The sequence below is a fragment of the Ascaphus truei genome, chromosome 5 (genome assembly GCF_040206685.1).
Source record: "Ascaphus truei isolate aAscTru1 chromosome 5, aAscTru1.hap1, whole genome shotgun sequence".
NCBI lineage: Eukaryota > Metazoa > Chordata > Amphibia > Anura > Ascaphidae > Ascaphus > Ascaphus truei.
In genome coordinates, this window is record NC_134487.1 from 226,760,174 (window position 1) to 226,779,849 (window position 19,676).

The 19,676-nt window shown below is 44.1% G+C and overlaps 1 protein-coding gene across 4 annotated transcripts in view; it reads left to right on the forward strand.

Moving 5' to 3' along the window:
• Nucleotides 1-19,676, forward strand: part of LOC142495769 (A disintegrin and metalloproteinase with thrombospondin motifs 2-like) — a 1,094,144-nt gene that overhangs the window by 235,954 nt on the left and 838,514 nt on the right. The window lies entirely within an intron of this gene.

Below are 19,676 nucleotides of genomic sequence, written 5' to 3' on the forward strand. Positions count from 1 at the left end.
CTGCTGCTTCTCTCCATGGAACCCCCATCTCATCCTCCGTAGCACACATCCACCCAGATGTCCACAGCATGCCTTGCACAAGAAGCAGCTCGTTAGACCGGATGCTGAATGGGATTAGTGTGGATATCCCCGGGAACTCTATTGTGCTGGCAAAGATTAATCTGTTTCTGGAGACCATGCTAAATATGGATCAACGGATTCTAAATATGGATCAGCGGATGCAGAAGATGGATCAACGGATGGAGAAGATGGATCGACGGATGGAGAAGATAGAGACTGACATAGTGGGGATACATAATTTGCTCGGTGTTAATGTCCCTGTATCCCCGACGCCGGAGCAGGAGGGTGGCATGGATGTGATGAATGGGACCTTCGACCACCTTCCATCAGCAAGCGCACCCCCTCCACCAGAAGATTTTGTGTACATGTATTCTGTTGAGGAGGAGTATGACATGACAACCCCGTCAAGACCACTCCAGGAGACAACACTGCGACCAAGACAGGAGGAAAGCTTCCTCCCAGACAACCTACCCTCGCCCGCCACCACAAGTACACCCGCTCACAGAAGAACACCCGCTTCCAGAACCCAACCTACATTCGCTTGCATCAATACGGTGCCCGACATCATCCTGCGCAATCTGCCACCGGCACTCAGGGAGAAGTATAGGGTGATGAGTGCTGGTGTACCCCACAAGTATGCCTTGTTAATTTTTAAGCACCATGTGTCCTACTTTATGTACTGCGAGTGGGCACACAAAGTGAACTACTAAGGAAACCGCGAAAAAAAGGCGCTTCCTGACAATTTAAGAAAGACCATTCTGGAGGAATTGCGGCGCTTTTTTTCAATTACAGATCCTTTAATGAAAGGCGTTCGAGACTGCATTAATGCCATTTTGCGTCATACAAGGCATCGGCCATGGAAGGACAATCTGGTGTGGTACGCATTTGCGTGAGTGTTCAACTGTTGTACATTTTTTGTAAAGGTTTTTTTCCAGTCCCCGAGGGCCGCAAACAGGCCCTGTTTTCAAGGTTATCCTGAAAACCGGGCCAGTTTGTGGCCCTCGAGGACTGGAGTTGTGCAGGCCTGACTGACTGCTGTAAATGTTTTGACTTGCTGTACTTTAATAAAGGAGATGTTGCGTTTTGTATATTTTAGGAATAAAGAATTTTTTTTAATAACAGGTAAGACCATACTGTTGTGCTGTACTGTGCATGTTTTGACCTGCTGTACTTAAATAAAGGAGATGTGTGTTTTAACTTGTATTAATAAATGAATGATTTTATTTACTGTACACACAGGACATGCACAATTCCAGTCTCCGAGGGCCGCAAACAGACCCAGTTTTCAAAGGTTATCCTGAAAACTGGGCCAATTTGTGGCCTTTGAGGACTGGAGTTGTGCAGGCCTGACTGACTGCTGTAAATGTTTTGACTTGCTGTAGTTTAATAAAGGAGATGTTGCGTTTTGTATATTTTATGAATAAAGAATTTTTTTTAATAACAGGTAAGACCATACTGGTGTGCTGTACTGTACATGTTTTGACCTGCTGTACTTAAATAAAGGAGATGTTGCATTTTGTAAACCATACTGATTGTAAATATTTTTACTTTCTGTACATAAATGTTTTCACTAGCAGTAAACCATACACCTGTTGATGTTTTGAATTGCTGTGCACTTAAAATGTTTTTACATTGTACAGTATTTGCAAATGTTTTTGTACTTCACCAATAAAAGAAAATGTTGATTTGTTTTAAATTGTTCCATTGTCTCCTTTTATACTGTAACAAAATACAGTGTTTCTAGAACATACTGTACAGTACTGTCCAGGCATACCGTACTGTATACTGTAGGCATACTCAGTACTGTACATCACAAGAGTATTAAAACAATACATACTGTACGGGTATAGAATACGGAAGGGAAGGGGAGGGTTAATTCCCACTTGTGATGCTAACCAGGAGTAGGCAATGTTTGATCATGATATAAAAATATCAACATCTTCATAGCATAGGACAGTTCATAAGACTCAGGATTCCAGATAGTCCAATGTTAAACACACTCCCATAGATTATGCCACTAGCCATATAGGTAAGTCTTATGTGGTGGTCTAGGTAACCGTGTGTGGGACTGATCACATAAATGAAGTAAATGGATTACTCACTGCTGACCTTGGGGATATCCTGGTCCTGTCCTGTGTGCTCCTACCAAGGAACAATTGAAGAGAGTACAGGGAAAACGGCGGTGCATCTGCTGCTGCTACTGAAGATTGCAAACCACAAACTGCAAACCACAAAATACCCTAGGTGCAAAAATTTATTTTAGGGCATAATAACAGCCAAAAAGAACACTCTGACGCGTTTCCCGTGGTATCCCACGCTTTATCAAAAATGCTAAATATGGATCAACGGATTCTAAATATGGATCAGCGGATGCAGAAGATGGATCAACGGATGGAGAAGATGGATCGACGGATGGAGAAGATAGACTGACATAGTGGGGATACATAATTTGCTCGGTGTTAATATCCCTGTATCCCCGACGCCGGAGCAGGAGGGTGGCATGGATGTGATGAATGGAACCTTCGACCACCTTCCATCAGCAAGCGCACCCCCTCCACCAGAAGATTTTGTGTACATGTATTCTGTTGAGGAGGAATATGACATGACAACCCCGTCAAGACCACGCCAGGAGACAACACCGCGATGTTGATTTGTTTTAAATTGTTCCATTGTCTCCTTTTATACTGTAACAAAATACAGTGTTTCTAGAACATACTGTACAGTACTGTCCAGGCATACCATACTGTATACTGTAGGCATACTCAGTACTGTACATCACAAGAGTATTAAAACAATACATGCTGTACGGATATAGAATACATATTTGTACTGGAATACATGTAGAATAAATGCATACTTTTTATTTTTCGGGTTTATTATACAGTATATAAAAAAGTATTGTATACGGTCTGAAAACAACAGCATACTGTTTCAGGTTTTCTATGAAGCTCTCAGTGACAGTATTCTATCCTAATCAATAACAACGGCCACTAAACCACTAAACTGTAGACTCCGGTACGTGTTTTTTTTAATCAGATTCAGCAATGTGTAGGCATTGTAACACAAAGCGATATTATCCATCGAAATCCCTCCATTTGCCATTTTCCGCATGAGATGACAAAGTTTTATTTTCTGAGGAACAAAAAAAAGTAAAAGTTTTACTGTAATGGTCAGTCAGTCCCCTAAAGAAGTTCCCACAGTCAGTCCCACAAATAATTTTCTCGGGGGGCGTTTCCTGTTCCCATGCGCATGCGCCTACCGTCGATGTGATGACACGCATATGCGTTTCAAGAAGGTTCCAATGCACATGCGCCTAGCGTTCCACCAATTATAGAAGCCGTTCAGCCAATGATATTGCTTACAGAAGAGAATCGCTTGACTTTTGAATCGCACTGATATTTTCAAAATGAAATAACAGAATAAAATACGGCAACATTACTCACCATAGAATTTCCCATTCAGCTGGCGCCGGCGCCGGCCCACTGCCAGTCCAGTATTCTTGATCACACACGTTGTCAGGTGACAGCAGCGGGACTACTACACCTGTAGTCAGCTGATGAGGCTGGAAATCGCTTAGGTACATGCAAGCTTGCTCGAAACTGTACACAAAATCTGGCTCAGGCTGCAGGTATCCGTGCGTGGACAGACAGCAAGGGTGGTGACTGACGGTCGGACCGTTATTGGAAGCCGGTGCTGGTGCTGGCGCATTGCTTGCCAGCGACTGATGTTTCTTACTTGGTTTTAACATGACCTTTCACCTTTTGCCGTCTGCATTATAGATACGGGAAAAATCCGGTGATACACACCAATATACTCCAATAAATTGGGGATCAATATGATAAAAACATGGATCGCTACATAACTTTTTCCTTATTGCACGCTTCCACACATGAGGAGCTGGCGAAAATTTGTAAAAGTCAAAGTTTTTGATAAAATATTGATAAATTTGAACAACTGTTGCCATCTTATCATCTGTTGCTTTAATCGCGGCCCATATTAAATAAGCGTAGGTTCTGTCGGGTTTTTGTAACACGGGCTGCATTTGTACACTCATGGCGGCGGGACTGACTCTGGAGAATAACTTAAACTAGTGTTTGTCGTTCTTTAATATGAAAAGCTTAAATTGATACATTATTGTAACCTCTCCCTTCAGTCCCAAGGCCATTTTACAATAGCCCACTGTGGTATCTTTTTTAAATGAAACACCTGCAAGTCGACACATTATTGAAGCGCATGCGCATTACAATTCATGAATGTCTGCCATCTGGCGGACACATGAAGAATTGCAACCTATTAAATCCAAACCATTCTCAATAAACGCATCAACCGCGGCTGAGAATGCAACATGAATGCGGCATGAACACGGTGAAGTGCGTAGCATTCGAAAAAAAATCCCGGAAAAATGCGGAGATGTTGTAGAATAAAAGGGGTCGGCATGATTGGAGTAGGCATTTTGGCCGATAAGTGGCTTGTGAACGCTTACTGCATGAAGCCCAATGTGTACAGTATAAGTGTATTGGTTATATGCGAGTAATGTCTTTGAAAAAAAGACAAATTAGCCTCTATATAAATGCAATTTCTGCAATCAACAAAAAATATATTAAATATTTATTTCTTTGTACTTATTTTATATCCAATTTTTTTTCTTTCATGTTATATGGGCATGATGTACTACTGTGCCAATCAATGGGTAGTGGGGGTGGAGGGTGGGGGTAGTTTCCCCAGGAGTGTGGTTAGGCCACCCGTATGGGTAGCGGGGATGGGGGTTAACCCCTAATTACTATAGCGGTTACTAACTATTGCGGTGATTAAGGGCTTAGTGTCCAAAAGATATTATTTTTTTATTGTTATGTTGTTGCCAACGGAGTACAAGGACGGTGATGAGGACAAGGATGGCCTTCATCCTTGCAGGGGTAAATGCAAATTTTTACTTTATGCTGGCTGGTTTTATTTTTAATGTGCAAATGCAGTATTATCCATATCTGGATTATAGTAATTTTGCCCATTACTGTACTGTATGTGTTGGTGTTGTGCTGGAGGGGCGGTTCTATTTATTTTAATATATAGTATTTCACTGTATTTTTACTTATTTTTTTGAATGGGTAAAAGTGCTATTAGCCATCTTTGGTAATAGCACATTTACCCATTCCTATTGTTGGTACAGGGGGTAGGTGAAGGTGGTAGTTGCCCCGGGTGGGTGTTTAGGTCTTGCGGGAGGGAAGCGTGAGGGTTTAACCCCTTCATTACCTTAGTGGTTGTAACCTCCAAGACAGGCCTGCACAACTTCAGTCCTCGGGGGCCGCAAACAGGCCAGGTTTCCAGGATATCCCTATTTCAGCACAGCTGGATCAATTAGTGGCTCAGTTATACTGAGTTATCCGTGTAGTTTTCCCCCCCAAAAAATGGGAGCCACACTCACACCGCTTTATAAGCAGATCCGCGTTGTAGCTAATCGCGCTATAATGGGGTTGAGCTGTATTAAGTTGTAGTTACTACACTCCTCATCATTGATCTAGTTTATCTAAACCTTTTATCATGCCCCCATGAATAGACAATATGTACTGTAAACAAAAAGGAGAAACAATCCGTTTTTGTCTGCACTCTATACCTTGAGATAAATTGATCATTTATACAACTTAACCTTTACTCAAGTACTCATATACAAATAAAATAATTAGCGGTGACCATAACAAACATCCAAGTGAACAATTGTATTTACTTGATTTAATATTTGAATCGCATACAATTGTTCACTTGAATGTTTGTTTTGGTCACCGCTAATTATTTTATTTGTATATGAGTACTTGAGTAAAGGTTAAGTTGTATAAATGATCAATTTATCTCAAGGTATAGAGTGCAGACAAAAACTGATTCTTTCTCCTTTTTGTTTACATATTGTCTATTCATTGGGGCATGATAAAAGGTTTAGATAAACTAGATCAATGATGAAGAGTGTAGTAACTACAACTTAATACAGCTCAACCCCGTTATAGCGCGATCAGCTACAACGCGGATCTGCTTATAAAGCGGTGTGAGTGTGGCTCCCGTTTTTTGGGGGGGAAAACAACCAGGATTTGCCATGACCAGCCACACACACACACACACACACACACACACACACACACACTATTTATCTGACAGCCCTAACCCCCTTACCCATTTAGGGTTGAACACACTAGACAGAAGATCTATTCACTGAAATTAGAGTGTGAATAGAAACTTAAAATACCAAGGTCTCAAGAAATGATGTGCGATTAAAGAGCTTTACTCTTAACCCCATGAGTGCCAGATTGATCATATCCAATTTATGTGCTATCAAGGGGTTAAGCAGTGCCCTGCAAGGGGGGAAACCACCCTTCCCCCGACTCACCACGGGCTTCTCCTGCACTGTCCATATACAATATAATACTTCCTTAGCTTCTCTAATTGGTAGTTGGGCAGCAAAAAGGAAGCATGCCTTCTTCGTGTTAACAACAAAATGACCTTGTCGGTGCCAGAGTGTATATTCTTATAGTGCCTCTGCTACTTCAAAATGTAGCAATGCTAGTGCATTGCAGCTTTAGGAACATACATAAACTGTATACTTCTGCTCAGCCCCTCACTAATATGGTATCGCCTCAAACATTGTCTACCAACACAGCACATGCAAAACACTATGCAAAACACTTTGCAATGTAACCAGCATACTACAATAGACTAGGAATGTCAGCGCTGACATGTACCTACAGTACTGGTTACTTCCTTCCTCTTCTACTGAGTGAAAGTCATGAGATAATTCTGTTACTTTCAGCACTGGCTCTGCTGTCCCTCCCCTGTCTTGGCTACATTATGAGTGTTTATATATATATATATATATATATATATATATATATATATATATATATATATATATATATATATATATATATATATATAGTGTATAAATGACAGGCAAGTTTACTTGCAACTCACCACGGGCTTCTCTCCTGCACTGCTAAACTGACACTCTCTCAGCTGGGGGGGGGGGGGGGGGGAGAGAAAGAGGGGCTGGCTCCACAGTTCACAGGTTTCTCTCTTGCACTGCCGGGACAGCCTGCTCACTGACACTATCTCAGGGGGGAGGAGAGAGATGGGGGCTGGTTCCGGAGTTCACAGGCTTCTCTCCTGCACTGCCGGGGGAAGCACGCACCCCTCCCCCCTCCTCTCTGTAAGCGGAGAGAGCTACAGATGCCGGGTAAGTGATTGTGGCAGCCATTTTTTTTCACGATCCCGGTTATAACGCAGTCTGATCGGGTGGCCCCCGAGCACCACGTTATAACGGGGTTCAGCTGTAGTATGAAGTGCAAAATCACGCTCTTCAGTCACAAGAAACCGAGGGGCAGATTGCATGATTAACGCTACTGTACAGTCAACCACCACAGAGAAAACGTTTCTCATGACTTTCAAGTAAAAAAACAATGTACTGTAACAAAGTGGTGGGGAAAGTAAGCAGCATCCTGTGTTGTATAGGAAGAAGTAAAGTATTAGCAGTTAGAAGAGGTAGGTGACCATGCCACTTTATGAATCATTTATAGGATTCACCTAGTTTATATTCAGAGGCCATGTCTAAACATAGGGGGTAGGAGGATCTAGGCGAAAATGATACAAAATTATTTACTGAAATGGAAGGGGATTCATTGAGAAGCTTCTTACCAGAAGTGGAGCAGCAAAAAATGTAAATATATTCAATATTGTTTGGTATAGATAAAAGGGTATCCAAAATATGAAAAATTCTAGGGATCAAATAAATCCTAAGATTTTCCAGCAGGTATGAAAATGAGAACGGAAGTTGGCCAAGTGGTCTTTAATCAGAACATTCTATGTTTCTATGCAAAATATTTGCCACTGATTCAATGTGGTTTCTTAATGTAATTGAGATTGCATCACCCAAATACCAGATTCATTTCAGGAACGCAGCTTTTTTTCCCAACAAAGTCACTCTGAGAAATACAATCTACATAGTTGGAAGCAGATGTTTTGGCTGTTTTCTGGCCCCAAAAAAACATTGACGCCAGTGTGGATTTTTAGCTGAAAACGACCCAAACTGGAGCTTTGGACTACAACAAACTTACCCTTACATCTGTACTTGGACTGTGCAGCAAGTGGTCAAGACAATGTAGAAATCCATTATATGAACTATACTGTCAACTATAGATACAGTGGCGGCCGCCTTTACCCTATTGCGGCCGTAGCGGCGCAAATCTGATAACCGCGGGCAGATGCAGTATGTTATTTTTTCCCGGAGTGTATTGTGGTATTTTCGCGCTCGTAATATTAGCATTTTATTAGTGCTTACTGCAATACCGTCTAAAAACTCAGGGGGGCGTTCGCGAGCTGTTGTCTTGGAAGTCTAATACTTTAGCAGTTCAACCTACGTCAGTACACAGTCTGCGTGTGCGCGCGCAGTAATTATAAATTTGCATATTTATACATGCATGTGCAGTGCTGTATGTCTCATTTGAAAAATTATGAAACGCATAGGCGTGTGCTGTAACAGTATCACATTTCGGCATTTACAGCGCTCGCCCCCGCACACAAAGGATAATTTACTGCACTGCAGTATTTCAACTTCTTATCTACAGCACAGTACACCTCTCCCACATCATTCCTTTGAATGTGTGTCTTTCTGGTTTCAATCACATTCCTGCTTGATAGCTGATGATTATTGCGCATGTGTCTGTAAGTTCACCCCTGCTTGCTTGCGAAGTTAAAGAGTGAGCGAGCAAAAAAAAATATATTTTTTTTTTTCTCTTTTTTTATTTTTATTTTCTCCACAAGCCTGCCTAAACCATCTTGATATTACGATTTTCAATCTGTGCTGTAGCTTTTGACTGCGACACTGTGCGTTTGACTGCACATGGTTGATTTGTGTTCTTTTTATGTATTTGGGGGTATAGGGATCAAATTATTATGATGACCCGCCTTTTGAAAATATATAATTTCTTTGAACTGCAGTACTGCTAATCCTTCATGCAGCTGTACCCTGTACCCCCCTCCCCCACGCACACACACAAGGCTCGCTCAAGGATTTGAACCTCTTATCGACAGACACCTCTCCCGAGCCATTCCGTTTCTAAAGCTTGCCATTGTGTTTTTAATCGTCCATGCCTAGCCGAGCATCACCTCTCTGCGCCTGCGTGCCTAATTTTCCTATTGTTGGCTTTGAGTCACCACTCTGTAATCCTCTTTGGGAAGGGAGCTAGCTGATGATTACTGCGCATGACTCACCCATCCACCCCCCCAACCCTTTGATGCTTTGTTTACAGTAACGCTTTTGATAATCCCTTCTCGAATTTGACATGTAAATCTGATTTGCACAGCACTGTGAAATTGAGAGTTAAAAAAAACATTATCTGATTCATGTTGTTGATGCAGTAAATTACCACTTTTTGGTCATTCTTTCTTTTTCTTTGGTGTAGGTGTGGGGGAGGGGGTTGTCAATGATTATGATTATCATGAATGTAAAGAAATATTTATTTTATTTTATCAGGAACAAAAAATACAAATATAAAAATAATCATGAATAATACAAAATGCAGTCTTTATTTAGTTCTTCTGTCAGATGAAAATTGAGGGCCGGTGGATAATCATGAATAATGCACATTGATAATAATATTAATTAATAATATTTCATATATAATTATATATATATATATATATAGTGGTTGACAAATCACCAAAAAATCTACTCGCCACACAAAAAAATCTACTCGCCACCTAGTACCAAACGTGTGCTGCTTGGGCTAATATTTACTCTCCCGGGGGTTAAATCCACTCGCCCGGGGCGAGCAAATGTATAGGTTTGTCGAACACTGTATATATATAATTTTTTTCCGTCTTTATCTTCTTCCTCATTCTGTGTACAGTACAGTAGTTCATTGAGAGAGGAGAGATTTTGTGTACATCATGACTGCAGTTTAGATACTGTACACTTAACTGTACAAACAGTTCACAAACTTTACACGATACCCCCCTCTCCCCCAATCCATCCTTTTTTTCTGAACAAACAAGAAAACAAAAAATGAGTGCAGTTATGTGCATACTGTATTATCGCATTGTGTACTGTATAGTACTGTCAAACTAGTCTATACTGGAACTACTGTATACTGTGACTACTGTTAAATACTTTGTAACCAGATAGCAGATAGCAAGTGCTGCTCTCTCAGGGAAAAAATGTACCACACTTACCTGTATCATACTGTACTTACAATACTACAGTACAGTACTATACCATACTACCTTCCTGATGCTTGCCCATTACGCGCGATCAAAATGGGCAACACAGTCGCAATATGGTCAATATATTTATTGCATCGTTCCACAGTGAGTACATCATTCCAAAAACTCAGTATGCCTTGCGCCAACTCATCCTTTTTGGAGGGTTTCATGACTTTTTGGATATGGTCCTTCAGCTGATGCCAGACCATTTCGATAGGATTGAAGTCTGGCGATCTGTCATTGAAGGGGGAAAAAAAGGACAATTAGTTAAAGAGATACAGTACACAGTAAAAACAGTGGGAAAAAATGAGACACGGTTACCGCACTTACTCCGCTGGCGTCTTCACCCAGTTGATACCGCGCTCAAGAATATGCGCTGTTGACGTGGTGTGCTTCGGATCGTTGTCCTGGTAGAAACGGTGACCATCCGGGAACTCACGTGTGATGTATTCCACAATCTCAGGCACAATTTTCTCTTGGAAGAAAGCTTTATTCATGATTCCTATAACAAGAAAAGAAAAGTGCTCAAAAAACTGCACACTAGTACAGTACATTGCACAAGGCAAAAGCGTGTGACATACATTTTACTGTACTTTCAAAGATGACGATGCATCCTGGTCCACACCTAGAGATGGCACCCCACACATGCATCTTCACTGGGTGTTTTGGACGCAGCTTCATAGATATGCGACCTTTTTTGTGGAATGCAAAGGTGGCAAATCTCTCCAGCGATACAGTAGACTCGTCAGTGAAGATGCAATTCTGGAAAGTTTCTCCACTGTCGATCCATGCCTGGGCCTGGACCACTCTCTTGATCTTGTTAACGTCCCTTATCATAGGGTACGTTCTGTAATGACAAGGAATAATTTTATAGGTACAGTACAGTTTCTTAAAAAACACTTTTACCTCCTGTACTGTCCAGTACTAACCTCACACGTCCATATTTCCATCCAATTCTGCATCTCATTTTCTTTATGCTGGTCTCAGATACAGTGAGATCGTGATTTTCCTGCAGAATGTATTTGACCCTTAATGCACTCTTCTCATCATTCTCTTCACTTATTTTGTCGACCAGAAGAGTTGTTTCCCTACAATGTTCAGAAAAACAACAAGCCGGTAAGTTACAGTGCAGTAGGCCACAAGAACAGCACATCATTTACATTAAAAATAGTATAAAATGAGATAGATCTACACAATATATAGTTCTATTAATATGCAGCAATATAAACAATAATAGATATACTGCACCGACACACTTTATTCGAGCAAATACCCGGTATGTACCTGGCAGATACCTGGAATGCGCCACTCCTAACCTCTGACAAGCCTCGTTGCATTTGCCTTCCCAGCCTGGGTTCATGCCTGGCTGATGGGCGGCTGATCTGTTAAATGATAATGATTAGGATTTAATAGGCTGCAATGCTTCGCGTGTCTACCAGATGGCATAAATTCATGAATTGTAATGCAGTTTATATATATATACTGTGCAGTATTGCAGCCAGCGGGAATAAAATGCTTCAATCCCTGCTTGGAAAATAACTCAATGTACTCGGGCAGAAAACAGTCACAAACCTCAATACACCCGGGTATACCCGAATTCGTGGGACTAGCCAAGCTCGAATAAAGTGTGTCGCCAGTGTACTGTATTATATAGTTATATAAATATACTTACGCGTTAGTTACCGTTGGTGTCCTCGTGCATTGTTTGGTTTTTCCGTGTGCATGATACACTACCGACACACTTTATTGAAGTGTGGTCGGTACCGCAAGCCGGGAAATCTCCCGGCTTGCTAGTGGCCGCCCCTCGGCGTGCCGCGCGTCATAGACGCGCGGTCACGCGTCATCGGGGGCGTGCGCCCGCTGCACGCGTGTCCATGGGCTCCCCGAGGGAGCCCTGGTGTCCCGCGATCGCGGGACAGCGGCAGGGGGTTCCGGGGGACCCGGCGGACCCGGCAGCGGTAGGGAGAGCGCCCCGATCGGAGGGCGCTCTTCCGCTGCTTCGGCGTGCGCCCGTCACACTCGGGCGCGCGCCAGGCTACTGCTGCGGCACAGAACGGGCAAATGCTCGAATAAACTGTGCCGCAGCAGTAGCACACGGTGGTTGATGGCACAACGAGGCCAGACGCAGCTAACCAGCGTTGGATATCTGCAATTCGGTGTCCACTCGTGTACATCTCCTTAATTCTCATGCTGAGATCCTTTGAAATCTTTTTAACAGGCATTGCTGCGAGTAGAAAGAAATACAAACACAAGAATGTAATATTCAATGTTTAGTCGATGTGTATTCAATGTGCAGTGAATCCACAAAATGTATGGTGTATTTATACGTTAATGACTCACATTTAGAGTGCGCCCACTTTTAACACCTGTACCTCGTCGCCATGCATAAAAGGTTACACACTTTGCATAGCCTCCCACTCGATGATCTGTATCTGAACTTGCCCTTGTCCAGATACTGCATTGTGCCATCTACTTCTATGGATCAACCCTGATTCTACGGACACAAGAAGCCACTCGCCTCTGCCGTGCCTATCACACAGAAAAAGCGAAAGGCGGCAGCCATTTCCAAGCCAAGGCCAAAGCGACAGGCTAATAAAGAAAACCTTCTGCTGACCACAAAAGTTAAGGGTTTTAATACACATAAGCCTTATTATGTCAAGAAGAAATTCAGTGATGTACACTCAACGCAAAACAAATGGCAGCCAGCCCATCAAATCCGCAGGCCACTTCCTCGTTTATGCTTCGACGACTCTGCCACCGCTCTCCCGGAAATCTACAGCCCATCTTCTCCTCTACTCATCCACGACGCTGCCGTCGCTCTCCCAGAAACCCACAGGCCATCTTCTGTGGGCCACTGCTCTTTGACGACGCTGCCGCTGGTGCCCCTGAAATCCACAGGTCACTTTCTCCATTATGCTTAGACGACTCTGCCGCTTCTCGCCCGGAAATCCACTGGTCGCTTTCTCCATCCTTCTTTGACGACGCTGCCGCTTCTCTCCTGGAAATCCACAGCTCACCTCCTCCATCCTTCTTTGACGACGCTGCCGCTTCGCGCCCGGAAATCCACAGGTCACCTCCTCCATCCTTCGACGACGCTGCCGCTTCTCTCCATGGAACCCCCATCTCATCCTCCATAGCACCCATCCACCCAGATGTCCACAGCACGCCATGCACAAGAAGCAGCTCGCTAGACTGCATGCTGAATGGGTTAAGTGTGGATATCCCTGGGAACTCTACTATGCTGGTAAAGATAGATCTGCTTTTAGAGACCATGCTAAATATGGATCAACGGATGGAGAAGATGGATCAAGGGATGGAGAAGATGGATCGACAGATGGAGAAGATGTATCGACGGATGGAGAAGATAGAGACTGACATAGCGGGGATACATAATTTGCTCTATGTCACGATTGTGCTCGCCACAAACCGGGACCGGACCGCGGGGCTGAGGCTGGGTTATGAAATCACCGACCTTAGACCGTGCAGACTGGTCCGGAGTGCGCAGTTCATAGTCAAACAGGCCGGGTTCAGGACTGGAGATAACAGCATAGTTGTTGGACAAGCCAGAGTCGGGGTAGGAGATATCCGGGTAGTCGTAGTTCAAGCAGGGAGTCGTCAACAGGAAATCAAGCTGGTCCTTTTGCGTCAGTGCAATCGCTGCAGGTCGGGAATGAGGTTTACGCGAGTGGCGTCCACGACCCATGGCGCCGGTCTAGGAGAAGGAAGACTGACCGCAATGGGCACACCACCAGGCAGCACTAGTAACCCCGTGTTACAGCGCAAACGAAGCAGGTCTCTAAGAACCAGGAACTCAGCGTAGCAGCAGCAGGCCTGGAGGAAACTGGACGAGTACAAGGAACTGGAAACAAAAACAGAGATACGTAACGAGAGAACAGGGCTTGTGGCAGAAACACAGGTAACATCCCATAAGGATCTATGCTCGGCAAGGAAGTGAAGTCAAAGCAGGATATTTAAAACGACAGTGACCAATCCGGACGAGGGGCATGGTGGAGGCGTGTCGAGGAGCTGTTCGTGAGTGGCTGAGAGACCAGGAAGTAGTTGAGCACAGCTGAGAGTCTGTAACACCAGTGCCAGAATCCAAGATGGCGACGGCAGAGTTCAAGGTATACACTGGGCGGCGGCATGGGTAGCGACGGGGGGCAGGGGCAGCAGCTGCTACAGTACTGGTATTGGGTAAGGAGAGGTCACACCGCAAGGAACGTGGCTCCTGATTCCTTACACTCTATGTTCATGTCCCTGTATCCCTGCCACCGGAGCAGGAGGGTGGCATGGATGTGATGAATGGGAACTTCGACCGCCTTCCAACACCAAGCGCAACCCCTCCACCAGAAGAATTTGTGTACATGTATGCCGTTGCGGAGGAGGATAACATGACAACCCCGTCAAGACCACGCCAGGAGACAACACGGTGACCAAGACAGGAGGAAAGCTTCCTCCCAGATAACCTACCCTCGCCCGCCGCCACAAGCACACCCGCTCACAGAAGAACACCCGCTCTCAGAACCCAACCTACGTACGCTTGCATCGATACGGTGCCCGACATCATCCTGCGCGAGCTACCACCTGTACTCAGGGAGAAGTATAGGGTGATGAGTGCTGGTTTACCCCAGAAGTATGCCATGTTATTTTTTAAGCACCACGTGTCCTACTTGGTGTACTGTGGGTGGGTCTACAATGTGAACTACGAAGGAAATCGCTAAAAAAGGGCGTTTCCTGAAAATTTAAGGACTATTGTGGAGGAATTGCAGCGCTATTTTTCAATTTTAGATCCTTTAATGAAAATCGTTCGAAACTCCATTAATGGCATTTTGCGCCATACAAGGCATCGTATCTGGAAGGACAATCTGGTGGGGATCTAATTTGCATGACTGTTAAACTGTTGTTTATTTTTTGTAAATGAAAGATAAAGAAAACCTGGCGCCAAATGTTTATATGGAAAGTCCTGTGATCTTCAAAGAATCTGCACAAGTGCTTGACAGGCCATGTTGGGTAACTGGTATGCAACATACAGCAATAAAACTCCTACAGAACAAACTACAAAACATATAATTTATTAAAGACTGATGAACTATGTCACATGAGACAACACTGGATCAATGTTTTTTTAAATGTTTTGACTTTCTGTACTTTAATAAAGGAGATGTTGCATTTTTTAAATTTTATGAATAAAGAATTTTTTTTAATAACACCATACTGTTGTGCTGTACATGTTTTGACTTTCTGTACTTTAATAAAGGAGATGTTGGAGCGACTTCCGGTGACGTCAGCTGGCATGGTAGCTTGAGGGAAGAGCTCCCGAGACTCCCTGCAGCACAAAAAAACACCAAAATAAACACCTTTTCGGGGACCCAACTAGGTAAAAGCCTGGAGATGGCAAACAAGCAAAAAAAAACCAGGGAACCAGGACATCGCTAAGTTTTGCGAGTCAGTTCCTAAATCAGCAAGTCGAGGAGCTGAAACCCTGACTCCCCAAGATGGTGCCGAAGAGAGCTCTCAGAGGACTGAGGCAACCACACGCGGTGCTGGGGAATGTTTGGGGGACAAAGGAGAATCGGTTGAAGCAACAAAGACCTACCTTGAGAACCTATTTGATCAATTCTCAATAAAGATGAGACACAACTTTCAAGAAGACCTTGAAACAGCTATCACGGGGGTCAAAAAGGAAATAAAAGAACTTGCAGAGCGCACAGATAAAGTGGAAACAAAACTAGAAGAAGTGTCCCTCTCTCAAACAGCTGCGGAAGAAGAGATAGGTTGCCTGGGGTATGAAATCAACTCCCTGAAGGATGCGATCGAGGATCAAGAAAACAGAGATCGCCACCAAAATATTAGGATCCGCAACATTCCTGAAGAAATAAAAATTGAAAACCTTAAAACTTACCTGAAAGACTTGTTCTCCTCCCTGATCCCAGATCTTGAACCCAGAGACCTAGAAATGGATCGCGCCCACAGAGCGCTAGGTCCCCGTTCCGAGGATCCTAGAAGGAGGAGAGACGTCATCGTAAGGATGCACTCATACTCCATAAAATAAAAACTGATGTATGAGTGCAGAGAGAGAGGAGAAATCAACTTTCAGAATGAAACCCTGCAAGTCTTCAACGACCTCTCCAGAACCACCATAGAGAGAAGACGCGACATGAAACCCCTTATCAGAATCTTAAACAACCAAAAGATCCGCTACAGATGGGGTTTCGCATTTAAATTGATCGTCCAAAGGAACAGCAGGTTCAGATCACTCACAAGACCAGAAGATGCCCCTGAATTTCTAAAATTTCTAGGCCTCCCGGGGCTGGATCACCAGAGAGAGGGAGAGGAGGAGCCGAGTTCCCGCCATACAGCGCCCCAACACAGAGCCTCTGAAAGAATCGCCTCCCAGAGAGTGCCCAGAGCTGTGGACCCGTAGCGGTTCCTGGAGAAAGATTGAACACCGGCGTCCCCCAGCTGCTCCATTTGGCCTGGCGTGGTCTGTTCCCGGTGCCTCCAGAAGGGTAAACGCCGTGAGAAACACCCAGACCCCACCTACACAGCCCAGGGCCAGCTGTTCCTGAAGGCCTCACGAGAGCTTTCCCCGCGATCGGCTCTTCGTCTCCCCCCGTCGGCTAAAGGAGAAAAATTCCTCCCGATGGCGCCACCCTTGCCTAGCCCTGAATACTACAGGCTCCTCTAGCTCCTTCCCCGTCCTACCTTTTTGCCGTCGCAGCTCGGGAGGCCGCTCTGATGAGGGTGGGCGCCCCTCTCCCGCTGCCCCCCCCTCTCCTTTGCACCGGGTTCGGCTCCCAGGTGCTCACCCGTCCCTGCCCCCGGCCCTTGTGATCTCCCCAGCGCCCTCCCTTCTGATTCCCCCCCCCCCGCCCCTCTGACCCGTTGGCTGCCTCACATGTCGGGGCTCCGGGCCTCTCCCCGAGTCTAGGGAGGGGATCCGGGGAGGTGATGCCATCTGTGCGTGTGCCGGTTATGTGGCGCCTCCGAGGAGTGGGGGCACACCTGAAAGGGAGTTCTTACCCCTTTCTTCTGTCGGGAGGGTGCCAGGGACGAGCCGGGAGCACTGGACGCCTTCTCCGAGGGGCTGGCTGAGAGAGCTGTCCCTGTGTCCACTCGTGCGAACAGAGGAGCCTCAAGTCGACGCATCCCCAAAGTTTCACGGAAGGGGGCAGCCATATACTGTAACCAGCGGCGGTGACTCCAGCAACGATCCTCAGCTACCAGGTTTGTTATACACCCGCCTTCTCCCTGAGAGTTCATAATCCTCAGAACGTGAACCTGGGGGGCCTGCTGTATCTTCCCGCTGCTTGCTTCGGTCTCCGCCCCCTTCCCCCGCTCTAGCCCTCTTGACTTTTACCCCATACTACAGGAGAACAGGCTGTGTGTAAGGGATGTTTTCCCAATGTTCAGGGCTCAGCTAGCCTTGGAGCATGTATATATATTCTCAGGAATGCAATAATGTTTAGCAAAGAAACCAGAGCATGAATAAATGCTACGTGAGACTCACTTTACTCATATAAACATAGCAGTGTACAAGTAATGCTGGAAAGATCAAACAGATCTCAATATATACCATAAAGGTCATGCAGAAACTCCCAGTAAAACAAAAGTACATACCATGATGGATAATCTTGATGTAAATAATAGAGAACTCACTTGAGTAGCAGCTCGTTCTTTGTTTGTTGCGTGCGTCATGCCGGTACATGTGAAGAGAAGGCAGTCCCGTGGGATCCAATGGCGGAGCACAGCTGTAGAAAAGTGGGGGATACAAACCTGTATGGGTAATAAAAATAGTTTATTAAGTGGTCATGAAGAGTACAGGGTTAACTCTGACACGTTTCGGGACCAGAGTCCCTTTGTCAAAGAGTGGATTTGTGTCTGCATGCTTTCCCCTTTACATATTGAAGCCCCCGCCCCCTGTGATGACGTCACGGGGAACAGATCTCGCGCGAGTTACTCAGAGAGGCAAACCCATTGGTGGACAGTCACAACCAATGGGATTTCTGACTGTGAGCTCGCCTCCCCTATGGGCTGTGGCTAACGGAGCAATGTGTATCATGGGAGCATAGCAATATACAAAACACAATGTGAAATATTTAAACGAATATAGCAAAAAGCTATTAATGATTAAAAACACGAATGTAAAACCATCAGAAGAAATGGAGAAACGTCTGGTGAATGGCAGATTAAGGCATAGATATGACTCAGATGAATAATTTGATATGTCAAATAGATAAATGGACGGAACAACATGACATCTATTGGCAAGTATATACACTGCAAAGACAAATGAATAATGAAAGATTAATCAAAATGTCTAACAAATGCCAGTCTTGCATATAGCTCACTGTTGTCATGTGAACAAAATGAACAGTACACATCAATCAATATAAGACATGATATATTAAAACATAAATCAATTGCATTGTCCATTATTCCTGTATAGAGTCTCATAATACACATGAGAAAAATCAGTTGGTATATTGAAACGTATTAAACATCATAATCTTGAGAAGATGATCTGAAATCAATCATCTGATATAACAAATAGATAAATGGACAGAGCAACATGACGTCTGTTGGTAAGTATATATAATGTAGAGACATATCTGTAATGAAGAAATAATTAATGTTTCTGAACAAAGTACAGGGGGATCGCACGGGTTGTCTTGCAGGAGGCACGGAAGGAGCAGAGGGGCCGCAGCATGGAGAGATTGGAGAGTACTTACTCTCCAACAGATCTCCAGGCAGAAAGAATGGCCGCTCGTTTATATATATATATAAAAACATAGAAAAAACAGGCGCACTCATAGCGTAAAAGGTATAACAATGTATTTATGGAGTCAAGGATTTAAAAATGCACACTCACAAACATAGCTTAATAAAAAGCATTTTTGAGTAAAACTCAGCCAGCCAGACGCAGGAACCCGGTAGCAGATGACTTTGGAACACATTATATATATATATACTACTATTAAGGTTATGGTGGGTAAAAAAAGTGACAAAAACCCTCCACAGTAAAGCATAAAGCAACTGTAAATATTACTGTATGTTCATTTGCATGTCTTAGACAGGTTGCAAACCTAAGACATGCAAATGAACATACAGTAATATTTATAGTTGCTATATATATACAAGGTTTTGTATTGTGAGGCATACTTGAGTGCTTTTATTGGGGCTCTTTTGTTCTTTTTACAATATATACATATATATATACATACACACAAAAGAAAAAGTCGGTGCATCTGACGAAACGTGTAGGATACATGTCATCACGTTAGTGCCGATCAGCTCTGTGAGGGAATTCCCTATTGAAGGAGCTGAAGGCAAAGAGAAGTGAACCTAAAAGGTTCAGTGATACATCCAGTTATCCAGCT